Source organism: Dipodomys merriami, unplaced genomic scaffold (genome assembly GCF_024711535.1).
Source record: "Dipodomys merriami isolate MVZ:Mamm:240054 unplaced genomic scaffold, mDipMer1.0.p SCAF_11, whole genome shotgun sequence".
Taxonomy (NCBI): domain Eukaryota; kingdom Metazoa; phylum Chordata; class Mammalia; order Rodentia; family Heteromyidae; genus Dipodomys; species Dipodomys merriami.
In genome coordinates this window covers 27,065,278-27,080,638 of record NW_027202382.1, presented here as the reverse complement: position 1 = coordinate 27,080,638, position 15,361 = coordinate 27,065,278, and the positions used below count along the sequence as shown (strand labels likewise).

The 15,361-nt window shown below is 42.5% G+C and overlaps 1 long non-coding RNA gene across 1 annotated transcript in view; it reads right to left on the bottom strand.

Moving 5' to 3' along the window:
- Positions 1-1,606, bottom strand: part of LOC138819885 (uncharacterized) — a 40,344-nt gene extending 38,738 nt beyond the window's left edge. Inside the window, exon 1 of the long non-coding RNA XR_011369663.1 lies at positions 1,175-1,606. This is a non-coding gene — a long non-coding RNA (uncharacterized lncRNA). The remainder of the gene's footprint in view (positions 1-1,174) is intronic.
- Between the last annotated feature and the right edge of the window lie 13,755 nt (positions 1,607-15,361).

The following is a 15,361-nucleotide window of genomic DNA, read 5'->3' as shown; positions in this document are numbered from 1 at the left end:
TTGATGTCATTCCTTCTTAGCCTTCTCTCTCATTATTCCTTCTCCCATTCCTACCTTCAAGTTACATAGTTCATTTTTTACATAATGTACATTGAATATAATGACTGCATTTACTTGCTCTTCCTCCCTCCATTCCTCTGCCCCCACTCCCAAAACATGTTTCTGCTTCCTAGTGTTCATTTTGATAAACAGTACATTAGTTGCTCTGAGGAGTTACACCTTTGGATTCCTCACCCGTTTACCGTCCTTTAGTCAGTCTGTGTGTATTTACATAGAGACCTGTAATGCCTAGTTGTATTTTAGATCTAGCTCCCCTATATGAGAGAAAACATGTGCTGTTTGTCTCTCTCTGAGATTGATGTACTTTACGACATCTAAGTCCATCCATTTCCCTTTGTGACATATTCTTTCTAATGGATGAGGAAAATTCCGTTGTATATATGTACCACATTTTTTAGGTTGACTGTGTAGGGCATCTGGGCTGTGTGACTTGATATCACGAACAGTGCAGCAATAAACATGGATGTGGACGTGTCTTTACTGTACCCTGAGTTGTAGTATTCTGGGTAGATACCCAGGAGTGGTATCACTGGGTTATAGGGTAATTCTATACTTAGTTTTTTTGAGGAACCTCCAAACTACCTTCCAGAGTGGCTGCTCTAGTTTACAATCCTATCAACAGTGTAATAGGGTTCCTCCCCAACCCTTCACCATCCCTGCCAATATTTGCTATTTTTCAAATTCTCAATGCTGGCCAATCTAACTTGGGTGAAATGGAATCTCAATGTTGTTTTGATTTGTATATCTCCTTTATGGCCAGGGATGTTGAGCATTTCCTCATGTGTTTATTGGCCATATAATGGCCTTTTATTGTAATAAGAAAAAAGAGAGAGATGTAACTTGATTTTTTTGCCTTAATGTTTATTTTCCTTAATTTTTGTTTAATGTTGAGTTGTGCTTTTGGCTAATGAAGTTTTTACTTATCAAATGCTTTCCAAATATATCCTTATCAAATACTTTCCAACTGAGACATAATTCAGTAATATTTTATATAATATTTTCTTAAAACAAAACAAAGTATCAAAGTGCATCTTCTATGATAATGGTAAATACTGTTTCATGGCACTTGACTGGTTACATAGTAGTTCCATAGTAGGCTCAGGACACACAATACCTTTCTTTTTGTAGCTTCTGATGAGTCAAGACTGAACACCAATGCAAGGGGGCTTCATCTTCCATGGGATGGCCTCGTGTAGGGACTCTCCAAAACAGGATGCGATGAGGATCACAAGCACTGCCTGGGAGCTTGTCAGCAATACACATTTCAAACCCTTCTTAGAAGCCCTGGATTAGTGGTTAGGGGGGATGCAGACAAGGGATTCATGGAAAATTCAGGTGTTCTGATCGCACTAACTTAAATGTATATCAAAAGTTCATTAAAAAAAAAAAATCAATGGTTCCAGGTGTGGTAGCACATATCTGTGGGCCAAGCCAGGAGGATCACAAATTAGAGGCCTACCAGCACTACATAGTAGCACTCTGTCTCATTCATAAGTAAATTTAATTAATGAATGAAATGTAAGTTACAGCCCATTTGATAACCAAGAATCCCAAATAAACAACTGGAACAGCAGCCCTAAATTTGTGATATAGTCTTTACTGAAGTTTCATTTGACATAAGGGTAAACACAAAGGCAGTGGGAAAGAAAAAAGTCATATAGGCCAAGATTGTACAAACAAATGAAACTAGTCAGTCTCTCTCCAAATAAGTTCTGCAACCTTGGAACACATCATTCGTTTTTACAGGGAAGGGCCAGATCGTGACTTGTGTCCTAGGGCCATGTTGTTTGAAAAACATTAACTTTTCCTTTGGTTCTTTTTTTCTCCCTATGGTTTATTCCGTCAAATACAGTGACAACTGTATTTGATTTTGATACCTTGTGTATTATTATGTAGAGATTTACCTGAATTAGAGAAGAGAAGGGGAACAATAAAATGGTGAAACAAAGTATAAAGGGAAAACAATGCAACAGTGATACTCACAAGACAATATGTTGTGAATGAACTTTACAACTTGGAGGGGGGAGGGGGGGAGGGGGGGAAGGGGGAGGAAGTGGAAGAAAAATGGAGAGGGTAACAATGTTCCACAAGAAATGTACTTACTATCTTACATATGTAACTGTAACCCCTCTGTACATCACCTTGACAAAATTAATTTAAAATAACATAAACTAAAATCTTAGAAATAGTTCTACAGAATGAGATGAGCCCAGGTAAGACAGCAAGTCACATTTTCAGTGTGTGTGTTTGGGAGAAGAGTGTTTACATTATTCTATTTCTGCAACTCCAGAGGGTTGAAATCCCCACAATGTTACTTTTTTGGCAGTACAAGGGTTAAAATTCAGGGCCTCACTCTTGCTGGAAAGATACTCTGTGATTTGAGCCAACCCCCAAGCTCTTTTTTGCTGCAATTATTTTTCAGATAGGGTCTCATACTTTTGCCCAGGAACAGCCTCAGATCGGGGTTCTTTTACCTATGGGTGATCTCTGACATATCTAGGACTGTAGGTGCCTGCCACCATGTCAACCTTATTGACTGAGATGAGATCAGGCTAACTTTCTTCTTGAGAAAGTAGAGGTACTTGAGTCCCAAGTGGCTAGAATTACAGGCATGAGGCACCTCACCACCCTGTAAGAGAGGATACAGGTGTCAGGAAAATTGCTAACCTCGCCCCTTCTCCCAGGAAGAAGAATTTCTGAAAATCTGGGACTCTGTTAATATTTAAATGTGTCATAATGACTCACAATTTTAATTTTAATTTTTTGGTCATGGGGCTTAAACAGCGTGGGGCACTGTCCCTCAGCTCTTCAGCTCAAGGCTAGTGCTCTACCACTTGAACTACAGCGCCAATTCCGGTTTTCTAGTGGTTTATTGGAGATGAGTCTCATGGACTTTCCTTCCTGGGCTGTCTTTGAATCACAATCCTCAGATCTCAGCCTCCTGAGTAGCTGGGATTACAGGCGTGAATCACTGGTGCCTGAAACGATTTTAATTTTTTTTTTAAAAAAAAGAGGGAGCTTTCATTTTCCTGTTTCTCTTTAGGATTTTTAAATGTTGTTGTTTGCTGGTTGGTTTGCTTGTGTATGTGTGTATGTTCATGTTTGTGGGGATAGAACCCAGGAATTCACACATGGTAAAACATGCTCTACCACTGAGCTGCAGCCTGGCCCCCAGAGCTTTTAAGAAACAGCATAGGAGTGAAAGGCCAGAGAACAGCAGACTTTCAGCAATGTTCTGTATTTCTATAAAGCCACTGCTGGTCTAAGGCCATCCTGGTTCATCCTCAGTCGAATGGGTGGGGCTTTTCTTCCAGACAATTCTACAAAGGCTGAAGCAGCCAGGTGAGAATCTGCCAGCCAGCAAGAATGTAACTTTTGCCAAGATTCCTTTGCCCTCTACTTCCCAAACCCAGCCATCCAAATCATCTGCCTGCCCTTTTGTCACATCATCTAATCATTTTTGTGTGTATAAAGCAGATGCTTTTTACAACGCAATGTCTTATCACCTTATATTAAACAGGAGGGGAAAACAGTTCTCAGAAGTAAAGGAAAACATGAGCCTGAATTCATAAGAAAAAAAAAAAGTGTCCTCTGGCCATTTCTCTCCCTTCCTCCCTCCCTCTTTTCTCCTCCTGCCTACCTCAAAGAGGATTAAAAAGAAATCAAGAAGTGGGTGCATGGGAAGCTGCCTGTAGTTTTTCTGCTCAGTTCTTTCTCTCAGAAATGTTAGACCATGTCCACAGGCTGCTTATGCAAAGTCTGATTATATTTTTAAAAGTGAGGAAAAAGATGTGCCAAATCTGCTTCAGGAATGGTTTCTTACTGAGGATAGGATGAAGTTTCAAGTCATTCATCTGTCTCAAAACATGATTCTATCTTTACTCCCTCACCCCCAATGCCCATTCTCTCCCCAATGTATTTTCAAATAATATGTGCTTCCCTCCTTCTGGAACTTTCTTTCCCCATTTCTGACTAACAAATATTGCTTTTCTTTTAAGATCAGCTAGGAGACACTCCATCCACCTAAGTCAATCATAAGTTCTGTAAAACTTCCCTTCGTTCTTCCAGATAAAGAAACCTTCACTTGGCTAGGAAATTATATCTGCAAGTCCACTGATGCAGTAGCTGTTTTTCTGCTAAAATGGTGTGTTTCCAGGTCTGCCTAAGATCAAATACATGGTGCCTAATTCTATTCAATTTCAATGTAACAGAGATAGCTTTTTAACCTAACTATGCATTATTTACAAGTTGCCTGTAGTTGTTTCTAGGTCTGGCAACCCTACGACTGTCTCCATTGAAAGCCAGCTTCCCAAAGACAAAGGCCTTGGCTCTCCACATTTGTGTGTTCAGTACCCAGAACATTGCCAGGTACTTAGTAGAGAATAACTATGGATTTGAGGAATTAGTGCATGAATGACTACATACAGGATTTCACATGGTCTCTGCAATCAAGAATCCATTTCTATTTCAACCTGGATATGTAGATAGCAATGGAAAAGAGAATGTGCTCAAATCTAGTATCTTTGATAATCTACAAAGTGGTCTTGTTAGAAGGATCAAAGTTGTCTGCATTATTCTCTATCTTGTCTGTAACACAGAATAACTCACACATCACATGGTTTCTATATTTCACAAGCCTACATTCTTCTACACAACTCATGTTATGAGAGTGAAAACTTATACTGTCCAAAATCAGGCACAAAACATACAGCACCACCAAGGAATGAATGTACTCCATGTTGGAACTGGTTCTGTCTCTATTGAGTTGGTAATTAATCACTGTATTCAGCCAGTTTTAAAGCTTTCCTGTGGGGGCAGTATGTAGTAATGGAGACTCAGACTCAAGTCAGACAGACCCAGGTTTGCATCTGTGACTCAGCCAGTGCTCAGCTAGGGTCCACCCTGGGGCTCAGTTTTCTCATCTGTAAACCATGTTATGATGAATACCTCCAGAGTCATTGAGAGTATCCAATGGGATGAAGTACATGAACATGAGGATAATTGTGTTTTCATTTCTAGCTTTCCAGACAGATGTCTTTAATATATTAACTTCCTTCCCTTTTTCTTTGTTTCCTTTCCTTCTTTCCTGTTTGTATCAGGATATTACTAAGTAGCCTAAGCACAAGCTAGCCTTGGATACACAGAAACCACTAAATCTAGCTGGGTACCAGTGGCTCATGCTGTAATCCTAGCTACTTAAGAGGCTGAGATATGAGGATTGCGGTTTGAAACCAGCCCAGGCGGGAAAGTCCATGGAACTCTTATCTCCAATAAACTACTCAGAAAAAGCTGGAAGTAGTGCTGTGACTCAATTCGTAGAGCACTAGCCTTGAGCTAAAACAGAGGCCAAAGGTTGGGGGGGTGGGGGGGGGCAGGGGCCAGGCCCAGAGTTCAAGCCCCAGGACTGGCACCAAAAAGAAAAAAAGAAAAAAAATCTCTGAATCCTCCAGCCTCAGCCTCTTGATGTCATGATTAGTCCTGTGCCACACTCTGCTGTTCCTTCCTTCTTCTCTTCTTCTGTATTCCCCCAACATCCTCTGCCATAAAGTACAAGAGGACATGGGGAGTGGCCTAAGTGGGAGATCACCTGCTTAGCAAACACCAGGCCCTGAGTTCAGTGACAATACTGCAGGAAAAAATGCAATAAAGGGCAGTTAGTCATCCTATAGACAGCCAAATAAACCCAAGTTCTAAAACTGCGTGGTGTTTTAATGCTTTTCATAAAGCTGACAATATTTAATCACAGAAGGGTAAGGTGTAACAAAAAAAATTAACCATTGTAGGTGAGTAGTAGACTGATTATGTCTTTCATTAATCATTCACAAATGGAGTATGACCAAATAGAAAAAAAAAATCAAGAAGTTGTCACTTTAATACAGCAAAGAATGAAGCTGGGCACCAGTGGCTCATGCCTATAATCCTAGCAACATGGAAGGCTGAGGTTGTTGGGAATCATAGTTCCAGGCCTGCCTGGGAAGAAAAATGCTCATGAGACTCCTGGATAATACATGCCTGTAATCCTAACTACCCAGAAACTTAACATAGGTAGATTATAGCCCTGCTTGTGCATGGGCAGGGAGCAAGACTCTACCTCAAAAGCAACGAGCCAAAATCAGAGTTTAAGACAAGCTGGGTGCCTGCCCAGCACGCATGAGGCCCTGTTGGATTTTGACAGCGAAGAATGGTAAAACTTACTCTTCCCACATTTTCCACCAAGACCCTGTATGTAGTATGCACTCCCAGCCCAGGCACCTACCTTCGGGAATACACTGCCACAAGAGTGCTGGCTGCCCAGGAAAAATAGAGTGGTCGGACAGTCTGATGCCATCAAGTGAACGCCTTCCACATTGAAGACACTCTTCAATCTTAGTCCTTATTCATTCCTAGCCTAATTCAACTGCAGCAATTACTGAAATTATTTTCCCAACCATAACAAAGTCCTCACTGGCCTTGGCTTTTTATAACCCTGTCACCCCTGTTCTAGAGCCTCTCCTAGGAATTCTAAAGCTTTTACAATATACTTGCGATAGTTTTATTTTCACTTTGATTGAACTAGAACCTCCCCAGGTAAGTCTATGAAAGCCTACATTGGTCAAGTGATTTTTTTGTAGCTATTTTAGCACTTATTCTAATTTGGTTCAACTGAATACTAATGTCCATCCAGGAAAGAAGCACCCAAAGATTGATATTTGACTCTTTTTATTTTTTTGGTTGTGGCACTTTAACTCAGGGCCTGAGCACTGTCCCTCAGCTTTTTTGCTAGCGCTCTACCACTTTGAGCCACAGCACCACTTACAGTTTTCTGGTGGCTAAGAGATAAGAATCTCATGGACTTTCCTGCCCAGGCTGGCTTCGAACTGAGATCCTCAGATCTCAGCCTCCTGAGTAGTTAGGATTACAGGTGTGAGCCACCAGCACCCGACTGACATTTGACTCTTACAAAGAAGGAAGGCGGGCAACTGACATCTTGCCTTTTACAAGGCTTGGGGACTGAAGTTTCTGGCAAACATTCAGTAATCGTTGGCTGTGTTGCTGCTATAAATCAGGTCAACAGGGATCTTAACACACACACACACACACACACAGATCCATGTCAAGTTCAACATCATCCAGGTCATAAACCTATTTCGACCACTACCCAAGCTGACAGCTTTAATAAGAGATAATGGCTTATAAAACACATCTCCATTCAGAGATGCTGAGATATGGTAATAAGCTCACCATCAAACTTCTGAAATGCATACATGAAGCAAATCGTCTGCTTGTGAAATCTTAGACATGTAGTAACAAATCTTCTTTGTCTCCCAGCAGATGACACCTCTTTGGCCACTAATATTCTACTCTGGCACCTCTGGAAAGACCAGGCCAACCAATGTCTCCCCTAAAGACTCAGGGCCCTTCACAGGTAGCTGGTTAGGGTTTTCTGGCTGCATGGTAGGCAGTTATAAGCCCCCCTAGAATACGACACCGTGAAGGCAGAGGTTCTGTCTGCTTGTTCACTGTCCTTTCCTGAATGCCCAGAACACTGCTTGGTATTTAGTAGGTACTCAATACCTGGAGTTAATGAGTATATAATTATGCAGATATTTATTAAGTTAATAATGGTAGGTTGAGAAAATTCATGCTGAGGAGGGTATGACTCATTGCTGAGTCAACTGTAAATAAGGCTCTGATCCTCAGTTTCTTCCTTTTCCTCTACTTCTAAACATTCCAGGTTTATGGGGCAATTTTAATGGAAATAAGCTTAAAAAGGTAAAAATTCTATAATTAATTCTAGTTAGTGTGAATTACAATTGCTAATTGATCCAAGCAATTCACCTACTCTCTAGCAACAGGGAAAGAAAAACAGAAGCAGGTGTTCGGGCTTGGTTCATGCTTTCTAGTTACTCAGATGAGCATCCTTTCCCCTAGGAAATCCTAAGCAGTATTTATTTGGCTCATAAAAATACAGCTGAAACCCAAAGGGATTTCCGAAGGGCTTTCAGACACCTCTGTTCAATATTCCTGGTTCAGGCCTGGCAGAACTCCTACTGTTATGATGCTTTCACATATACCTAATCTCATTCATGAGATAGTTCAATTCTCAGATTCCTAATGAAGCCAGTTTTACACAGCAGACAAGAACACAGACTCAAGTCAGATTATCTACATTGTTGTGACAACACACAACTCTGATGTTTACTAGCTGTGCAACTTTGAACATGTTACTTAAGCTTCCTAGTTTCAAAATCTGAAAGGAGACAGAACAGTGACACTGGTTGATGATCATAAGGAGGATGAGACAGATAAATGATACCTTGCAAGCAATATGTGCTATATAAATATTAAACAAAATACACTTTAGTCCTCAAGAAGCTTTTTCTAATCAATGATTTTATGATTTTAGGTTCATGACAGAAACAGATTTGTATCAGGCTTATCCATCTATCCATGCCTATGGAAAATTACAGTAATTCCTACATAAACATAAATGTTTGGAATTATTCAAGGATCTCTTGGTGGTGCGAATCACAAAGATGTTTGGGGGCATGTAACAGAACAGTGTTAGCCCATTTTCCATTTAGGATAACAAAGTATGTGACACAAGATACTTTTTTTTTGTTAGTTCAGTGTTTAGATTCAATAGTGTTTAGATATCGCTCTGTTCCAGTGAAGGCCATCATGGCTACCTTACATCATAGAAGATAGCATCACGGCAGTCGTGTGTGTTTGTGTGTGTGTGTAAAAGGGTTAGCACTTGGTGAAACAGGAGGCTAACAAGAGGGGAGAAAGTCTTGCTGGAATTAACTGGGGTCCTACAAAAGCCACTTAATGCTTTCCAGGGTGGTGCTACATCTTCCCCTACTTCATCTCTCAGCATTACTGCCCTGAGAACCAACTTCCAAGACATAAGCCCCTACTAGATACACCAAACCACAATCAGACCATCAGAGTGCCCTTGGCAAAGCCATGGGAAAGCACCTAGAATCAAGCCTTGGGAAAGAACAAGATTCCACCCTCTCTGGAGATCTCCAGTGCAGCCACCATGGAGAGCCCCTTTGTCAATGCAAGATTTTCCTTCCATTCTTGTGGGATAGAGTGATGAGCCTGAGGCATATGTCCAAGTTTGGGGCTAGTGGTAGGGAGCAGATGTGATACCTGCACAGCTTCTACCAATGGATGACAATGAGGTAGAGAGAGTGGTACAAAGGAAACTGAGGCACCAATACCAAAATAAGTGGGAATGAATGACTGTGAGGCAGGCCAGAGCCCCAGTTGTCCCCCACATGAGTTGAGTGTTCCCTAAAATGCTCTTCATGTTTGTACTGTGGGCCTTTCCAGAATTTTATATTTGTTTCTCTCCTCAGAGAGTACTTCCACCCTGAATGACTGCCCTATCCTCTGGGTATTCATGCAGAAAGCAGCAAGAATCCAGAATAATTACAAGCTGCTTTTTCTCTGGCCTAATGAAGCAGCTTTCTCATTGTTTGTGTTGTATTCATTTAAATACTTATCTATGCCTCACAATTGCATAATAATGATAATTTCTAATTTATCAAAACAAGATTATGCTAAAGTTTCAGATGCAGCAAGGGATAAGCTTGCCAAGATGCTTTATATATTCATGAATCCTTTACCCAGTCGGGTTGCTTTGGGCTATAAGTACCAGAATACCCAACTTGAAAAGTATCAGCCAAACAGCCAAAGAAGTGCTATAGATCAAATGGCCAGCCTTGAGTGCAAAAAAAAAAAATAATAATAATAATATGGGACAGTGCTTAAGCCCTATGTTCAAGCCCCAGTACCAACACAAAATAGTAATTAATAAAAACGATGATGACGATAATGATAATACCAGAGCTAAAGCAGGATAGGAACTAGCCAGGTTTTTTTTTTTTTTAAGTCTTTATTTATTCATTGATACTGGGTTTGAACCCAGGGCCTTGTTCTTGTTAAGCAAGCACTCTACACCTCTAGCTGTCAGTGATGTTTCTTTCTTCTTTCCTTACTTCAGAAACTTAAGTCTTTAAGAGAATTTTATTCTCTATTTGTCTATAGTCGATTTTGATCAGCAGAAAGTTAAAGCTATCATAAAGAACTAATTTGTGGCTTTAACAATTACCAAAGTCATTCTCGGCCAGGCACCATAGCTCAGGCCCATAATCCTAACAACTTGATAGGTGGAGACTGGAAAATTTTGGTTCAAGACTAGCCAGGGTTTAAAAATTCTTGAGACTCCATCTCAATCAGTGACTAAGCTCAGTGATCTACACATGTCATCCCCAGTGACCTAGAAAAGCACAAATAGGAGGATCAAAGCCCTGGCCAGCAAAAGCATAATGTGAAAAACTAACTTTAAAATAACCAAGGCAAGTTAGGCATTGGTGGCTCACTGTTGTAATCCTCACTACTCCAGAGAATGAGATCTGAGGATCGCAGTTGAAAGTATGCCTAGGCAGGAAAGTCAGACTCTTATTGCCAGTTAACTACCAAAAAGTTGGAAGTAAAGCTTTGGCTCAAGTGATTAGCAACAGACTTCAGCTTTAAAGTTAAGGAAAAGTGCCCCTTCCTCCCCCCACCCCCCAGTATTGGGGAAGGAAGAAGCAAAGGGAGGAGGAAGGAAAGGAAGACAAGCAGAGAGGGAGGAAGGGAAGGAAATAGAAAAAGAAAAAGACAAAGAGAAAGGAACAAGGCAAAGAAGGGCTGGAGGCACAAGTGGAAGAGCACCTGCCTAGCAAGCATGAGGCCCTGATTTCAATACCTAAGACACCCCAAACAAAAAAGTTCTTCCTTTTGTGCTATTTAAAGTTGTTTGGTTTTTTTGGGGGGGAGGGGTGCTTGAGAATGGGGCTTAGTAATAGAGTGCTTGCTTAGCATGCATGAAACCCCAGGTTTGATTACTCAGTACCACATAAACAGAAAAAGCTAGAGTGGAGCTGTGGCTCAAGTGGTAAGAGTGCTACCCTTGAACAAAAAGAAGCTCAGGGATAGTGCTCAGGCCTGTATTACAATATTGACTAGAACATTGGCTAGAATCTGCTAGAGTGGATATGTTCACATTTCCACTGATCGTGAGATATGAGTATTCTTATCCTGTACAGCTCTTCAAGCATTAATATTGCTATCTAGGAGTCTTCCAAAATGGTCCTTTGTAAAGAACTAACCAATTCTATCGTGGTATTTTTCCTTTAGTGACTGCTACAGTTTGGGTCTTAAAAGCTTATGAGTCCAAGGGTTAGATTCCAGCCCATGGCAATATTGGGACAAAACAGAACCTTTAGGTCAGCTCTAGTGTGAAGAAAATTCAGTCACTGAGGACATGCTCTTTAAGAGGATATTAGGAAGCAGCTGTTCGTTTTTTTTGCTTCTTAGCCACCTAACATGAGTGAACAGCTTTATTCTACCAGTCCTGTGAGACAAAATTACCCTTTCCTCTTCATAAGCTGTGTCTCTGAGGTATTTTGTAACCATGATGGAAAGCTGATTGATACAGCAATTCTCCATGCATCTGGATTTAGGGTAAGACATAAGACTGCGTTAATACCTATAATATTAACATATAACACACTGATATCTAATCCTGTTTGAAAAGTACCAAAGCAAAGGTCAATATACTTTTAAATAGACTCTTTCAGCTTCCCCTGCTTACAATTTGTATAATTTGTTAATGCCTACATGTTTCAGTTTATCTCATCTTTGTTATCTTGTAAATGTATGCTCAAGTCCTTCAGGGTGGTTTTTGTACCTGGAAAATATATGTATTCAGAGACAACAGGTTTTTACTACTTATTCAATTTTACTGAAAGTATAATTTGTTCCCATCATAAATAAAATATATCCATGTTAGTGCATTTTTTCATGAGTTTTAGAAATATGTAGAATCACTTAACTACTAGAAAGTTTTCCTATTCATTTCTGAGGTCTTCGTATCCCAGCACCATGGATTCACTTTGTCAGTTTAGACCTGTTGTGGAACTTCTGAATGTATTCTTATAAGCTTTAGTGTAAGAAGCTGGCTTCTTCCATGTAATATGTACATATAAGTTTGTGTATATGTATATGCGTATGTATCATATATATAATACATTATATATGTATACATATCACATACATATCAAAACACTGTGCTTCCCGCATGTCTTTTTAGAGGGATTCCAGACTGAAGTATTCACCCAGCACCCTCAGCTCTGTTGAATTAGATAGAGAGAGAAAAAAAAAAAAAGAATTTGTAATCTAGAAAAACTTGTTTCAACTACCCCATGGCTGAATTTTCTGCCAATCAGGGTTGCCATCAGAACAGAGACAGCAGACCTAGATCTCCACTCCTATGTGGAGCCTCTGACTGCTCACCAGGAAGATGGATGCCTACTCCCCCATCCCATGGCCCATTTCTGCTCTGCTTGACATGAAAATGTCCTTTATGTTCTCCAGCATCTGTCTATTCCCTCTTTCTCTCCTACCTTCCTGGACTTCCCCTATGCCTAACTGAATGGTTCAAGCACTTAACTCCTTCTCCGCAATGAAGAAGACCATCTTAGGCAAAGTACATTCCTGTGGAAGCTTTGGGCCCTAGGAGTGACTGGCAATACAAATTCCTAGTTCTCTTAGGTTTAAGACAGTGTGAAGCCAGGCCTCGGTGGCTCATGCCTGAAATCCTAGCTACTTAGGAGGCTGAGATCTGAGGATCGTGGTTCAAAGCCAGCCCAGGCAGGACAGTCTGTGAGACTCTTTTTTTTTGGAGGGGTCCAGTCGTGGGGCCTGAACTCTGGGCCTGGGCGCTGTCCCTCAGCTCTTCAGCTCAAGGCTAGCGCTCTACCACTTGAGCCACAGCGCCACTTCCGGCTTTTTTCTTTTTTCTTATGTGGTGCTGAGGAATCGAACCCAGGGCCTCAGGCATGCAAGGCAAGTGCTCTATCACTGAGCCACCTTCCCAGCCCATCTGTGAGACTCTTATCTCCAATAAACCACCAGAAAACCAGAAGTGATGCTGTGGCTCAAGTGAAAGAGTGGTGCTCACCTTGAGCTGAAGAGCTGAGGGACAGCACCCAGGCCCAGAGTTCAAGCTCCACGACTGACCAAAAAAAAAAAAAAAAAAAACAAATTAAACCAGTGTGAGCTATATTTCCTTGCAGCTATCAGCACTGATTAACGAATGGAGTTGATCCACCCAAGGAAGGCCTTTAATTCTTCCTCTCTCTCCTCCTCTTGACCCCACACCACACAAATGGGCTCTGCCTCTCTGCACTGTCCCAAACAACTCTCCTGCATCTCACTTTCCCCACAGAATGTCACTTTCTTGCTACAAATGAAATCCTAAAGGTTGTTTCCTATGTTCCTGCAGGCAGGGACCCTTGCTTCTTAGGACCAGGCCCAAAACCATTTTTCTTCTACTCTAGGAGGAAAAAGAAAACAAGTAACTTTTCCTTTGAGACTTACAAGGATAGCTTCCTGATTACTTGAGTCACTTAAGACTTAGCACCTGTTTTACAGCCTTCTTATCCACCCTGACTCTCCATCTTATCAGCTGACTTCATTCCATGTAATAGCCTGCATAGTTCTGTAGCATATTACATATCCTATAGTTTCTTAGCTCACCCAACACTGACAATAGCTAAAGTATTACCATTTTGTTTGTGTGTGTGTGTGCCTGTCCTAGTGCTTGAACTCAGAGCCTGAGTGCTGTTCCTGAGCTTTTTGGCTCAAGGCTTAGAGCTCTACCACTTGAGCCACAGCTCCACTTCCAGTGGTTATTGGACAGTCTCACAGACTTTCCCACCTGAGCTGACTTCCAACAACAATTTTCAGATTTCAGCCTCTTGAGTAGCTAGGATTACAGGCATGAGGTACCTGCTCCTAGCTAGTATTGCCCTGTTTTACAGATGAGGAAATTGGGGCACCAAAAGGCCATTTAGTCTGGCATGGAGTTACCAGCTACTAAATGTGCAGGCACACAGGGAAGTAAATTGCAGAGTCCAGAACTGACACAAGCTCCAGCCTCCCAGTTCCTTATTCTCTGTTCTTTGTATTTGTAACATCCCTTTATCTAATCTGTACTGGTCCTGTGGAGGGGAAAGGAGGGCAGTACATTCTGCAGCTTTCAGTGGGCATTTGGGAGGTCTCCAGAGAAGCTTGCTAGGGGTGGCTCCACCCTTGTTGTCGATGCCTATACAAAGTCAGGTAAGCCAGGAAGCTGGGATGCTGCTGGACTTAAGACTCAATGGTAGAAAAGCGAGTTAGAAAAGGGTGAACAAATGCAGCAGTGGAAGAGGGAAGGGGTAACATGGGCCAAAAAGAAATGTACTAGACTTACATAACTGTAACCCCTCTGAACACCTTCATACTAACATTAAAAAAAAAAAAGAGGGGGGAGGGAGTGAGCTGGGAAGGTGGCTCAGTGGTAGAGTACTCGCCTAGCATGCCTGAGGCCCTGAGTTCGATTCCTCACCACCACAAAAGCAGAAAAAACCGGAAGTGGCGCTGTGGCTCAAGTGGTAGAGCACTAGCCTTGAGTAGAAGCAGCTAAGGGTAACAGGCAAAAGAAAAAAAGAAAAAGCAAGTCGCTTTCTTCCCCAACAGTCCTGGGGGTTTTTGTTTGCACTGTTTAGGGCTGTCCTTAGCATCTACCCCTGTTCGGCACAGCACCTCACCCATATCCAAAACCCTTCCATCCTCTTTGCATCAAAAATCTCTGTTCTCCCTTCCTCCCAGTGTCTGAAAGAGCAAAGAGAAGGAAGTCAGGGGCTGGGAGGTGATGAATGGAGGGTTCCAGGAAGTGGCTTCACCACCCTCTCCCCAGACAATCACCCCCAAATGTAGCTTCACCCGGGACTACTCAGGCCCAGCCTCTCTCCCCTCCCACCTCCGGCTCCCATCTCCCTCCCCCTTCCTCTCCCTCCACCCATACCACTCCTCTGCGGGCGGCTGTGGACTAGGCCTCCCATCCACACCGCCAGCTACCGTCTTTCCTCACCCTCAGTCCTCCAGGCCGCACGGCACGCGCATCCCCGGGTCCAGACACTGCGTCCTCCGCGGGTGCCGCGTGCGGCCCCCGAAAGCTGCCCCAAGCCTAGAGCTAACGAGCAGCCACAGCCTTCGGTGCTGCCCACCGGCCGAGCACCGCCGAGCACTCCGTCCTCATCTCCAAGGAGAGGAGGAGGCCGGTGCTGCGGCGAGCCCCGGGGCCGGGCCCGCCCGGGGTCCCGGCTGCGTGAACTACCCGGGAAGCCGGTGGCCTCTCCAGCGACCTCGGCGTGCACCCGAGTGCGGGGTCACTCGGCCACCTCCGGGGAAAGCGGAAGGAGAAGGAGGAAACACGGAGCCG